The 13,785-nt window shown below is 39.5% G+C and overlaps 1 protein-coding gene across 2 annotated transcripts in view; it reads right to left on the bottom strand.

The window, feature by feature from the left end:
* SLC23A1 (solute carrier family 23 member 1) overlaps positions 1-13,785 on the bottom strand; it is a 419,817-nt gene that overhangs the window by 381,152 nt on the left and 24,880 nt on the right. The window lies entirely within an intron of this gene.

The raw sequence follows: 13,785 nt of genomic DNA, 5'->3' as shown, positions 1-13,785 counted from the left end.
CTACAGGTTAAAGACAGTGGCGTACCTCTAATGGAGACAGACCACAAAGCAGCTATGGGCCCTGTGAGGGCGGGGTCCCCACCGTATAGAAAAGGCATGTCCCCTACTTACACGTAGCTAGATGTGAAGAGGAGAATAAACCATTTAAAGAAGGACCCATGATGATGAGGGCAGGAAGATAGAGCTCAGCAGCACAGAGGAAGAGTGAATGATCTGTGATGATGTCATTATTATGTGAACAGAGCAAGAAGATGGAGCTCAGCAGTGGAGAGAAAAAGTGGTGAACTACCTGTGGGACGTCAGCATGTGAGGAAGAGCAGCTTCTGTGCCATGCATGATGGAGAGGTTAGTGGTCTTGGGATATCCTAAAATATCCTAGAAATACTGGGAGTTGTAGATCTGCCCTAATGTATCCCTGTCCATGTAGTGTTCAGCGATGCCCTACAATATCAGCCCTGCATTAATGACAGTAATGCTGGGGGTTGTAGTTCTCTCCTCTTGTACCCTCTCTCAGTCATTTCAATTTGTGTCCCTTAATAACAGTCTGGACATGCTGGGAGCTGCAGTGATTGTGGCAGAGCATCTCCAGACAGTTCAAATTTGTTTTTGTTTGTTTTTTGCAGAAAATGGCAATACAAGTGTACAAAATGTGTTTACAATTCTACAATCCAGTGGGTAACATTTTAATCTCTTCGTGACAACACATGAAATACTAGTCCCCAATTTGTTTAAAACAAATAATAGCAACGCAAGTGTGCTTTAAAATTTTACAGTCCAGGCAGTGGTGTAGCTAGAATTTTTTTTAATGGGGACCCCCTCTCTCAGTAATTTTTTCACAACCCCTTCCTTTCATGCCACCCCCATTCCTGAGGCTAGTAAAGATTACTCTCTAAGACCAGGCCTGGCAGCTGTTCCATTCGTTTTCTACACTGTCACTGTATATAATTTAATTGTGTAATACTGTTGAGGGAGCCCTGACAAAATCTTTTAGTCCTCCTTCTCCTGGATGGACCCCTTCTGGGTCAGGGTCCCAAAGCAGCCGCTTCCCCTATAGCCACTCCCCCGAATCCAGGAGGTAACTCTGAGTTAAAACACCTAAAATACTAGTTATTAATCTGTGTTAGGGCATCTCCAGACAGATCAAGGTTTTGTTTTGTTTTTTTTTGCGAAAAAAGCAATACAAGTGTGCCTCATGGCTTTTACAATATTGAGGGTAGCGTTTGAAATCTTTGAGTTAAAACACATGAAATTCTAGTCCAAAATCTGTTTCAGGGCATCTCCAGACAGTTCAAGTGTTTGTGTGTGTTGCAGGGGCATAATCTTATAGAGGGTTGGCAACTTGTGTTTTACACAGGAGAGAGAGCTTTTTTATGAATCTGCATATTTGAACTCACATAAGACATTAGGCCCAAATCTGTCACCAATACTGCATTATTTCCAAAGTCAATTTTCAGTAGCAGTGTCTTCAGTGTGTTTGTAGAAAGGACATTTTATTGTGCTTTTTTGTCTTTAAGTTACAGAAAACAGACTTGCAAACCGTTCCATACTTTCTGTAAATGCGTACATTAGGCCAAAAAAGTAAGGAATGCAAAAAAATTACAAATGAAAGACCTAGGACCAGATCTTCTTCTACCATAAGCCAGAATATGTGTAGTAACAGCACCAGCTATCCGACCAATGGTAGTAGTAGTAGGCCGCAGTTCTCCCTGGCTTCGGAAAGGTGCAACATTATCTTTGAGGAGAAAGAGGATGACATTGGGGATCTTTTCTCAGTTACAGCAAGTTGACACTGAGGTGACTTCTGAGTCTGACACCATGCCTTGGAGCCAGGGATCAAAGCATTCCTCCTGCCCCTTCTCCTTGCAGCCCCAGAGAAGCCTTTCAGTGCCATCCTCTCTCTTTTCTGCCCTTTCCTCCAGTGGCAACAAAACTCCACCACGCCGTACTGCAGATAGTCAAGAGAGTCTCCCTGTTGAAGACTTGTGAAATATTGTATCAGAGGAAGAGGGTAGTGGCTAGGGTGGCCAGAGGTCTGGTTTTAGACCGGACAGTCTAGTTTTCAGACTCCCTATCCTCCGTCTAGCGCAGGGCCTGGATGGACGCAGGGATATCTATTTGAACAGCTCACGCTCAGACAACAGCACTGAGCTGTCTGAACGTGAGCTTTAGGGATAAAGTCACCCTCCCTCCCACACCTGCAGCTGACCTGCGGTTGATTTTACCTTAATTTTTTAAATCCCCGTTGCTTAACAGAGCAGGGGGGCGGGGTTTTAAAGTCCGTCTTTTGAGGATCGCCTGAGTGGTCATCCTAGTTGTGGCAGTGGCAGCAATAAAGACACTGTGGGTGCATTAGGCCCAAAACATGCCAGAGATAAGCCAAGCTTGGCTGCCTCTAGCTCTGCGCAAGTGTTTTCCATCTGGTAGTTTTTCTCCATGCTGCTTGAATACAGCAGCATTGCCCTGTGCAAGCTCTGAAAGAATAAATATAGCTATATCGACTGGCTCTATAAAAATATCACATGACCTAACCACTCAGGTGAAAACTGTCAACAAAATAAAATAAAAACTGTGCTTACAAATTTTTTACATCACTAAAAGTGCAACTGCAAGCGATCAAAAAGACGTATGCCCCCCAAAGTAATACCAATCTAACCATCACCTCATCCCGCAAAAAAAAGGCCCTAACTAAGAAAATGTCGCCAAAAATAAAAAAAACTATGGCTCTCAGACTATGGAGATACTAAAACATGTTTTTTTTTTGTTTCAAAAATTATTTTATTGTGTTAAACGTAAAAAAAAAAAAAGTAGACATATTAGGTTTTGCCAAGTCCGTAACAACCTGCTCTATAAAAATACCACTTGACCTAACCCCTCAGGTGAACACCGTAAAAAAAGATAAAATGATCTCCTTACATAAAAAAAAAGTGTAATAGCATGCAATAAAAAAAGTCATATGCACCCCAAAATAATGCCAATCAAACCTCCATCTTATCCCACAAAAATGATACCATACCTAAGATAATCGCCCAATTTCAAAAATGATATTATTAAATAAATTAAAAAGTATACATATAAGGTATTGCCACATCCGTAATGACCTGCTCTATAAAAATATCCCATGACCTAACCCCCTTACAATTTTTTTTGTCAATTTACATCACAAAAATTGTAATACCAAGCCATCAAAAAGTTATACGCACCCTAAAATAGTAACAATTAAACCATAATCTCATACCGAAAAAAATAAGCCCCTACATAAGACAGTCGCCCAAAAAATAAAAATAAACTATAGCTTTCAGGATATGGAGACACTAAAAAAATCATTTTTTTTTCAAAAATGCTTTAGGCCTCTTGCACACGACTGTAGGGATTTTTCTGTATTTTGCGGTCCGCAAAAAAAGGATACAAAAAAAATACGGATGACATCCGTGTGCATTCCGTTTTTTGTGGAACGGAACAGCTGGCTCCTGATAGAACAGTACTATCCTTGTCCATTATGCGGACAATAATAGGACATGTTCTATATTTGAACAGAACGGAAAAGCAGAAAAACGGAAATACAGAAACGGAAGTCATACGGAGTGCCTTCAGTTTTTTTTTTTTTTTTTGAGGATCCATTGAAATGAATGGTTCATATTTGGTATTGTAGCATCCGTAACAACCTGCTCTATAAAAATACCACATTGTAAATAACAAAAAATAAAAACAGTGCCAAAACATCAATTTTTTCTTACCCCGCCTCACAAAAAGTGTAATATAGAGCAACCAAAAATCATATGTACCCTAAAATAGTACCAACAAAACTGCGACCTTGTCCTGTGGTTTCAAAATTGGGGTCATTTTTTTGAAGTTTCTACTCTAGGGCTGCATCAGGGAGTCTTCAAATGTGACATGGGAACTTAAAATTATCCCAGTGAAATCTGCCCTCCAAAAACCATATGGCTTTCTTTTCCTTCTGCGCCCTGCTGTGTGCCAGTACAGCAGTTTACAATGACATATGGGGTGTTTATGAAAACTACAGAATCAGGGCAATAAATATAGAGTTTTGTTTGGCTGTTAACACTTGCTTTGTTACTGGAAAAAAATTGATTAAAATGGAAAATCTGCCCAAAAAGTTAAATTCTGAAATTTCATCTACATTTTGAGTAAATTTGGTATTTTTTGGAAAATAAAAATAAAATATAGGGTTAATTCAAATACTTAGAGAGGGCTCACCTGCTGCTCAGGCAGTGAAAGGGTGCACCTACAAAAGGATTCACCCAATCCTTTAGAAAATTTCAAAAAGAGGTAAGGATAGTAGGGCACACCACCATTTGATGTCACACGGATATTTATTATAACATACACTGTTTAGAACATATAAAGTACAATCAAATACAATAAAATTACTAAAATATAAATACTAAAATATAGTCATCAATACAAGTTAATAAAGGTTAATAAGTTTGGCTACGGCTGCAATCTTTCTTATGTAATAATAGCTTCAATAAATGTCTTGAAGAATACAATTCAATCCAATGGTTGGTTTCGATATTTATATAAAAAGTCACTTATATCTGTGTGATTTAACACTGAATCGTGGTAATGCCGCAGATAAAACGCTGCCCAAATTCAAGACTTCTACCGGAGTGGTTTTACTCACTATTTTAGATGGTGCCGGTTTCCATATCACTCGTGGCGTCCCACGTACAGTGAAAGTCTTTTATAGGCTGCGGCAAAAAATAGATAGATGAAGTGTAGACTTGCGGGATCCTCGGTGATTGTAAATTGGCTGCGCCGTCTCAGAGGTCGCCTGGAAGTATATACCCTCTGCGTCGTTTGTTCACAGTGTGCAGGGTTGACTTTCACCAGGAAATAGAGGACTCAGCATAAAGACGGATGTTCAGTTTTTCTTTACCATAAAGTACAACTTCACCGATCCCTTCTTTAAAGCGCTTATTGGTCTTCAAATCTGTATGTCATGGGATTCATTACCATACGCGTTTCGGAGGCTAAGGCTCCTTCTTCAGTCAGTTACCACACAAGAGTTTCCTCTTTCTCCTGGTCTCTCTTGCAACAACCAGGCCGTATCAACCGGCCGTACTGTGTCTGTCACATGGTCATCACTTTCCTACTTAGACTCCTCCCCCTCACCATCGTCAGCCATTGATATCAAAATTCATGGCCAGGGAAAATTTTACACTCAAAGCAATCCGAGGGTATACAAGCTAAATTCCCACCTGGCTAAGTTGTTAGCGGTCACTGCCGTACGATTTAGTGGAGTCTGCTGCCTTTAGTGATCTGATGGCATGCCCTCAGCCTTGCTGGAAGATACCTTGCCGGCATTATTTCTCCCAAAAAGCGATTCCTGCCTTGTACTTCACATTGCAGAGAACATAGGTGGCTCCTTATGTTTTTCACTGTGTGGCAAGGTGCATGCCATGGTGGACACCTGAAGGAGGGACAGTACATGTCTTTCTCAGTCCACTGAGTGAATGTTTTTGCAGTAGCAGTGAAGCAGCACCCCTGAAAAAAGGCCTGATCATTTTGAACCCTCCGTGATTGTGTCAGCCTTGCTCCAACACAAAGCACTTATCCATCTCCTTCACCTCCTTCTCCATTGACATCTCTGTTCTATCACATTTGTCAAGTCTTTGAGCTGATCGGCCTGGGCGAGAGTAGCCACACAGGTTAAAAGTATATTAAACAGCAAACATCCCACTGGCTGCCACCTTGCCAACTCCAACTGAGTAAGGTGGTCAACAACAATGGCTGCAACATAGTGGCCACACTGAATCTGGGGGAAATAACACATGCTACCTGCATGGTGCACATGAGTAACCTAGTTGTGCAACGCTTTTTAGAAAATACTCTGGCCTGCTCAAGATGCTGGCAATGTTCAGGAGACTGTCCGCACATTTCAGCCATTCATTTGTTGCAAAGAACACTCTTCTAGACTTGCAGCAACAGAACAGTCTGCTATTGCACCGCCTAATCCACAACATTCCAACTCACTAAAATTCAACCATGCAAACGTTGGAGCGTATGCACAAGCAGTGGAAAGCCGTGAATGATTTTGTCATGCACCAGGCCTCAGCAGGGATCATGTGTTGTTCCAAGGTCAGGCAGTGGCAGCTCATCTGAGACAGATGCTTAAGCCACAGAAAGGGCATGAAATTTGTCAGTAGGGACAACTGCAGCATGAAAGATCTCATCCCCCTTATAGAATAGACATGCAATGGAAGAACAGATAACATATCTTGCTGACGATCCTGTAGCTGTTGGGGACCCACAACGGAAACTCCCATGGAAGAAGAGGAGGATGAGGACCTGCCACTGGAGGAAAAGGTGTCACAGGTGGAGGATGATGGTGGCACTGTTAACAACACCTAATCATCTTAGTGGGATTGCTGAGCTGGAAAGAACTGACTCCTCAGGCATGCTGGTCAGAATGGCGACCTGTATGCTTTCTTTGTTACGCACTGAAGCAATGACTATAATTCACATGAAGCAGTCTGATGATTACTGGATAGCCATGCTTTTAGACCCTCGCTATCAAAGCAAAATGGGGGAATGTATTCCTTCCGCCGGAAGGGATGCCAAATTATGTTATTACCAGCAAACACTGTGTATGCAGCATGCCACAGCTATCAGGAAGCAGAAACCTGTAAAAGACAACCCTCCTCCAGTTTAGTCTCTTTAGGATGATGGAACAGTTTTTTCACTTGCCACGCCAGGCTAAGGCAAATCGGCAAGCAGATACTTCCCGCCTCAACACCCAGATTCAGCCCTACCTAGACTCTGGCCTGTCTCCAGCACATCATGTTCTCTGACCCCATGCAACAGGCAGACTAGAACAGTGGCCTGAACAGGTCCAGTAATGTTCTTTGTCTTCTTTCTCCCCAAATGGACCAATTTGTCCTCAGTCAGTGTCCAAAACATCACTTTTGTCAAAATTAACCAAGCCTGCATTCAGGAGGATTTTTATACTTCGTCGGCTGAGGCCTTTGAATAGATCTGGCCTTGCTCATGGTGCCCCATCTTGCCACTGTAGCTGTCTGCCTGCCTACCATCATGTTGCCTGCCTACCATCATGGTCCATACAGCTGCTGATTCCATCATGCCACTGCTGACACCATTTCACTGCTGCTGTCTGCCAACAAGTACCATATGGCTTCTTCTGTCGTCACTGCCGCAGCTACTACTCCTTACTGCTAATCTCCTACTGCCAAAACTATAAAAGCCATACATCCGCCTCTACTACTACCACCACTATTACTACTATTACTAATACGCATAGATGGCCCATCTACTGTCTTGTATGGTATGTTCCATGCTATGCTGCTTCTGCTGCTGCTACTATTGAGGCCATGTGCCTTTTTTACCCTACCTTTTCCACATCCACACTGTACTGCTGCAAGCTTCTAGGCTTGTTCAGAACGAGCCACTTTTCTTTCTGACGACACTTGGCATGTATTCTGCCCCTGTTAAGGAATAATTTTTGGAGACTTGGTCCCAACAAGCAACTTTTTTTAATGACAAGTGTGCATGCCCTATGGGCAGATATTCTGACCCCTTCAAGGTATAATTTTTGGATGCTTGGTTCCCCCAACAATCTGTGTTTTTTTAAATCCCATAACACTGTGTGTGTTTAAGCACCATCTGCCCCCGATAAGGAACAATATTTGGAAACTTATGAATATGAAAAAGAATAACATGTGAAGTAACTGTGTGTTTTAAACATGCTGTTGCTATTTATTATCAGTGTCAAACATGTGTTTACCCATAGCTATGTATGTCTCCTTCAATCTGACATGATCGTCTTGTGCAGGGGCTTGGTTTTTGCAGGATGAGTTGACGTTTTTATTTCGATCATTCATTATTGCACTTTATGGGGCAATGTGACCCAAAAAATTGTTTTGGCACAGTTTATATTTATTTACTTTTACAGCATTTGCCTCAGGGGTTAGGTCATATGATATTTTTATACAGCAGGTCGTTACAGACATGGAAATACCTAACAGGTATACTTTTATTTATTTATTTAGGTTTTACATAATAATAGCATTTTTGAAACAAATAAATTGTTATAGTGTCTCCATTGTCTGAGAGCCATAGCTTTTTTATTTTTTGTCCGACTGTCTTAGGTAGGGTCTCATATTTTGCGGGATGAGGTGATGGTTTTATTGGTACTATTTTGGAGGGCGTAAACCTTTTTGATCGCTTGGCGTTGCACTTTTTGAGATGTTAGGTGATAAAAAAATTGCTTTTTTGGCACAGTTTTTATTCTATTTTTCTATTTATTTTATTAAATTTTTTTTACGGTGTTCATCTGAGGGATTAGCTCATGTGATATTTTTATAGAGCTGGTTGTTACGGACGCGGCGATACCTAATACATCTACTTTTTTAAATTTCTTTCTTTCACTTTAACACAATAATAGCATTAAAAATATATATATATTACGGTTTGATTTGTACTATTTTGTGGGGCATACAGCTTTTTGATTGCTTGGTGTTGCAATTTTTGTGATGTAGGGTGACAAAAAAAATTGCTTTTTTTTGTACTGTTTTTATTTTTAATTTTTTTACGGTGTTCATGTGAGGGGTTAGGTCATGTGATTTTTTTATAGAGCTGGTCGTTACGGACGTGGTGATACCTTATATGTCAACTTATTTTTATTTATTTCACTTTAACACAATAATAGCATTTATGAAACAAAAAATGATGTTTTAGTGTCTCCATATACTAGTTTATTTTTATTTTTCGGGTGATTGTCTTATGTAGGGGTCTAATTTTTTGAGAATGAGTTGACGATTTTGTTGGTACCGCTTTGAGGGGCATACGCCTTTTTGATCGCTTAATGTTGTGATGAAAGGTGACTAAAATGGCTTTTTTTTTTTTACACAGTTAAAAATTTTTTACAGCATTTATCAGATGGGGTGGATCATGTGATATATTTATAGAGCCGGTCATTATGCAAGCGGCAATACTTAATATGTGTGTATTGTAATGCATTGCCTGTTAGTGTATAACAATGAGTAATACACTAACAGGTTGCCTATTAGACAAAGTCTGGGGCTGGATCTCCTCAGCTTCTGTAGAAGGCAGGTCCCGATGCTGTGCAAGGCATTGGGCAGCCTCTGCAAAGCATCGGGCTGCCTTTTTACCCATCGGGTCCACGTCACCACAGAGCACGGACCTGATGAGATGCCTTACTGAACGCAAACCCCTTCTATGCCATGGGGCCTGGCTTTCAGGGACTGTTGTGCCCCTGCAGTGAGCCAGTGCCAGTCAGATCACCATGACGTAATAGTACGTCAAACGGCAGCAAGTCACTTGCCGCCATGACGTACTATTACATCATGTGTCGGGAAGGGGTTAAACTTAGGTGTATCAGACACCTAGTTCATATTATTATATATGATGCACGTCAGTAGCGTATGTCCAATAAACGCAGCTGCTATGGGGCCTCTGGGGGAAGGGGGCCCAAAGTGGAGAATAGGCCACACCCACTAATTGCATATATAGAGCTACCTGTGAGAGGAGATAAAGGAGGTGGAGAAGGACCTTTGGTGATGTCATCATCATGTGACCAGTGCATATGACTGGTGAAAGACCTGTGGGATGTCGCTGTGAGGGGGAGGATCTTCTGTGTGGTGCTTGAAGGGGAGGTGTCCCGGAAAAACCTATATAACATCCTAGAGAATCTGGGCGTTGTAGTTCTGTCCTATTATATCCCACTCCATGTAATTCCAACTTATGCCCTAGCACAGTCCAGTAATGCTGGGAGTTATAGTTCTGTCCTATTATCTCCCTTTCCATGTAATTTCAATTTATGCCCTAGTACAGTCTGGTAATGCTGGCAGTTTTAGTTCTCTCCTTTTATTCCCCTTCTCTGTAATGTATACTGATGCCCTATAATATGTCTGGCCATACTGGGGTTATAGTTATTTCCATTTAAAGCTTTCACCTAGTAAAACTGGATGATGCACTATAATAATCTGGACTTGCTGGGAGTTGTTGTAGTTCTCTCTTCTTAGGCTGGTTTCACATCAACGTTTAGTTCTCCGTTTTGCATGCAGAACTTTTTTCCGTCTAATAATGCGTCTCAGATGGAAATGGCTGAAATGGATGCCAAATATGCAGAACTGATGCAGGATATGTTTTTTTTTTGTTTTTTTTCTGTTCTTCTGACGGATCAGAAGTACTGAAAACTAAACAGTAATGTGAACCCGGCCTTATACTCTCTGTGTAATATCCACTTGTATCCAATAATAACAGTCTGGACATGCTGGGATTTATAGTTCTCTCCATTTTACTTCTCATTGTGTTGCCCTCTAATTTTCAATAGTAATAATAATAATAATAATAATAATCTGGTGATGATACTTATAGTTCCCTTGCCACTATTATGATGTCCTGCAGCTTCTGAGGTGTATATTAGGCTTTTTTTTACACCTGTGCTGATGACGTTCACTGTTCTGCCCTATCATAGGAGCACAACTATCATCTCTGTAGTTCCGAATCTGGCACTTCGTGGACTTCGTCGAACCTGACGGATCCTGCTGACTATGATGAGATCTGACAGGTTTCCATCTGCCATGCTATAAAATTGTACCCAGGATTTATGACCTGATCTGCGAATGAGGTCCCTAACACAGATGTGATCAAAGCTGTATATGTTCTCTAGCATCAGATTAAGATGTTCTGCCACAGTTGAGGTGTGTGTTATGAAATTCTATAGCAGCTGTGATGCATGTTATGAGGTTCTGCAGCAACTGAGGTGTGTGTTAAAAGGTTCTGCAGTGGCTGAGGAGTGTGTAAGGAGGATCTGCAGCAGCTAAGGTGTGTATTATAGGGTTCTGAAGTGGCTGAGGTGTGTATTATGAGGTTCTGCAGTGGCTGAGGTGTGTATTATGAGGTTCTATAGCAACTGAGGTGTGTATTATGAGGTTATATAGAAGCTGAGGTTTGTATTAGGAGGTTCTGCAGAAGCTAAAGCATCAGAAATATTGGACGAAAAGGAATCCATATTGTGAAGGCCTATACAGATTATATTGCAGATTCATGTATGGAGCGTTATGGTCACCATCTTGTCTGGTTTCTAAAAGGTCAAAGTGAGTTTATTCTTTTGGACAAAGTCTTACAGAGAAACTCAAGAATCTTTACATAAAAATTCCTAGGTCGTAAATCAAGGGGGAAGGAAAGACACATCATAAAATGCAAGCCTATTGAAAACAATGGACTGAATGTGCTAAGTTTTTTTTTTCCATTCCCAATAAATAGAAGGGGATAACTTTTATATTTATTATAAGGATTATAATTGTTACCAATTAATTGTATTGTGATATTATATGCTTTATCTTAGATGATTAGGTTTAAATCAAGTATAATCTTATAATCAAAATATATTCTTTGAGTGTAGAGAATTAGTTAAGTTTTACAATATAGTCCCTGAGTGTGTGAAAACATTGGGAGTTAATTAAATTACCTCCTGGCTCAGGAATGTGTAGATGAGAAATTTAAGTATTTGGGAAGAGTTTCTTCAAAACTCGTATATTTTTTAAGTAGACTGGATGTCTGACAGTAGTAAGCCTAAATGTCATTCTTATCTATATTTATAACATGGCCCTAGATTTAGGTCAGAGGTTATCTTTTACAAAATTAAAAGAAAATAGAAGAGTTGATTTGTAATTACACCAACTCTTACATAGAACCCTAGTGCCCCCTTGTGGTAGAGTTGAGGTAAGAAAAAGGGGATGATAAAATACAAAATGATGTCATAGTCACGTGGAAGGCTAAACCAAGCCCACCTTCCAGGAGGGGGATAAAAGTTAGCAGGAGCCAGCAAGGAAAAAAAAACATCAGATTGATCCATAAGGTCAATCTAGGAAAGCCACAAAGACACCCAAGAGAGAGGAAGGATCAGAAGGAAAATAGGATTTAATCTTTCTTTACATTTGATTCTTTTGTCTGTATATTAGGCAACTGATTGCCATATACACATATATTTATTTAAATAGACCATATTGTTCTTTGTAGGATCTAGATTGATTTGAGATAATTGTACCTGCAGCATAAATTGTGTCTTTTCAATCTAGGGAGATTAATCTGTACAATTGATATATTTACAATTGTGTAATCTCTATAGATATGATTGTAGTTCTAGTCAGATGGCCTAATTGAATTGATATATATTATATAACATGGTGAAAACCTAACATTACTGTTAATCAGGAAAATATGTTAGCTGTGAGAAATCAAGTGTCAATCTTGAGTTTTCGTCTGTTATTACTAAAATACCAGTTTAATTATGAATTACTATATCTATATCCTATAGGTTACTAATGATTGATATTTTTTTTATTGTTACCAATCTTGATATTGTCATATAAGACAATATCAAAATTGGTGACAATAAAAAAAATAGTGATCATTAATATGCAATCAAGAATACAAGATAACCTATAGGATATATATTTTTTTTATTGCACTGAAATGTTATTAATATATATTTTGTACACAACTGTCATCAACTTAGCACAGATAATGAGCTCTCATTAGCTCTTTTTTTATTTGTAGAAATACAGGTTAGTCGGAATCTCCTCTATTTTAGATTCTAGCTTGTTTTTCCATAAATAAATTAAACAGTTTTTTTAGAGCAATATAAACATTCTGACATAAATAGAGGCACTGCTGAGATTTGTCTAAGCTGATACAAAGGTAGTTGCGCAAAATATATATTTGTGTTACTTTAGACGTTAAAGGGGTGATTGCAAAATAAGTGCAAAATTTTAAATGTCTGAGATCAACAATGTTGCTGGCAAAACGGTGCAGTCTGAGATAGAAGCTGTGGCTGGTATGCATGATCTAGGTACTAGAGAATTTGTCAAATTTCATGTGATGTCTTTCATTCATGACAGATTAAATATAAAAGAGGATATTAACGTTTGGGAACCTGAAATGAATAGTAATATTGAGGAATATGTAAATGATATTTGGTCTGATGATTTAAGATTTGCTGGTTATCTCTATAGTACTGCTGATGCTAAAACAAAGAATGATAAAGATCTACTGGTGCTCCAATCATGGCCAGAAATTCTTTATCTGATTTGTGGGTTGGCAGAAAAATTTAATAAAGTGAAGCATAAAAACAATGAAAAAGGTGATAAAGTTGAACAATTACAAACAGAGATAAATGGATTTGAAAGTGAGTCTGCCAAAATTTCTGCTCAAATGGAGCAATTGTCTGCCAAAATGTCGGAATATTGTGACAGAGATAACCAGAATAGAGAAATGATACAGGCTCTAAAAAGAGATTTGGATCAAGTTTCTAGTGAAGCGTTAGAATGTAAAAAGTCAAAAGCGGATCTGGAAAAAGAATGTGAAAGGCTGTATAATGCTGAAATAAGTTTGCAGAGAGAGTTAAATAGCCAGGATCCAGCATCTCTGCCATTCAGACAGGAAAAACATGCCAGCAGAGCAAAAGTTAAACCTTCCATGTGGAGGTCAGAGGTAGAAAGTGATTACAGTAGCCCCTCTGAAGAAGAAGAAGAACAAAGCTCTATTAAAGAACGTTCTCTTCCTAAGTCAAGGCCCATCTCTCCTCCTAAGTCCTCCAAAAGTTTGTCACAGAAAGTCTATCAGCTTATGGTTGACATGACAAAATGTATCAAGTTTTTAAAAGAAACTGTGGGCCTACTTACTAAGAAAGCATCGCCTTCCGTAATTAATCATGTAGAAACCTATGAGGAGGCTATGAGGACCCTACATTTAGAACGTGACAAGCAGAAAATTGTATTT

This window comes from Bufo gargarizans, chromosome 2, assembly GCF_014858855.1.
Source record: "Bufo gargarizans isolate SCDJY-AF-19 chromosome 2, ASM1485885v1, whole genome shotgun sequence".
In the NCBI taxonomy this organism is placed as follows: Eukaryota; Metazoa; Chordata; class Amphibia; order Anura; family Bufonidae; genus Bufo; species Bufo gargarizans.
The sequence above is the reverse complement of the archived record's forward strand: the minus strand, read 5'-3'. Positions and strand labels throughout refer to the sequence as shown.